The sequence below is a fragment of the Branchiostoma belcheri genome, unplaced genomic scaffold, assembly GCF_001625305.1.
Source record: "Branchiostoma belcheri isolate BF01 breed outbred unplaced genomic scaffold, Haploidv18h27 scaffold21, whole genome shotgun sequence".
Classification (NCBI taxonomy): domain Eukaryota; kingdom Metazoa; phylum Chordata; class Leptocardii; order Amphioxiformes; family Branchiostomatidae; genus Branchiostoma; species Branchiostoma belcheri.
Window position 1 is genome coordinate 3015562 of NW_017803602.1, and position 1027 is coordinate 3016588.

Consider the following 1027-nt stretch of genomic DNA (forward strand, 5'->3'; position numbering starts at 1 on the left):
GGGGGGGCAAGGTCGCTGGAAGGGCTCCATTCGCTCCAAACCAGAGACATTGTACAAGAAGGCCTTTGTGTATAATGTCCTTGCTCCAAACTGACCACCGATACTCGTGTTGGTTGGTTGGTTGGTTGGTTGGTTGGTTGGTTGGTTGGTTGGTTGGTTGGTTGGTTGGTTGGTTGGTTGGTTGGTTGGTTGGTTGGTTGGATGACTGGTTGGTAGGTTGGTTGGTCGGTTATTGGTCAGATGGTTGGTAGGTTTATTGGCACTTTTGTGTCACTGTTTATCTTAAGTTGTCTCTTGGCGCATTTTCCTTTAGCATCTACCCGTGTCTTGCCTATTACCAATACCAGGTAAAAAGAGAAAAAAAGGGGGGGGGTCAGTCCAAAGCGTTAGATTACGTTATTCACTGAATGAACTCCAGCGAGCTCCAATTTTCAATGGCGCATATCGACCTACAATCTTCAGTGCCTAACCAAGGAGCTTTCACCTTAGCATAACCAAGTCAATTTTTCTCGGCAACGAAGGGCAAAACCATCATTGTTAGCTGTGCACATGAAAGAACAGCGCGCCAGTCATCAAAAGGAAAAGCCGACACCTTTTCTGATAATACAGTTGAAATCACACCAAAGTGCCGCGTGTGGGCATGGTAAGAGTCGCACCTGTTACAGTACTACAGGTGCTAAAAGTATACCTTCAAAGCAGACCGCAGTGAAGAGACCCGAACTGTTACTTGTCCGTTGCCATGACAGTAGTAAGTATAGAGGGCTTCTATATCCTGGAGGGCCGGCTTGTCGTCTTGTTGGTAAGCTTTTCCTCTCGATGATTCATTTGCAACACCTGCATTAAAGGGTAACCCTGGCTCTGTGGAAAATTACATCTCCTACGGCGAAAACCACAGCAAAGGCTACCGGCTCGACGTTTGCGCCACGCCGCCGCCGTAACCATAACTAATTATCGTTACCTACGTTAGAACCGCGCAGAAAGTCAACTGACCTGTCCTTACACAGAAAGGCGTTTCCGGAGAAAGAAA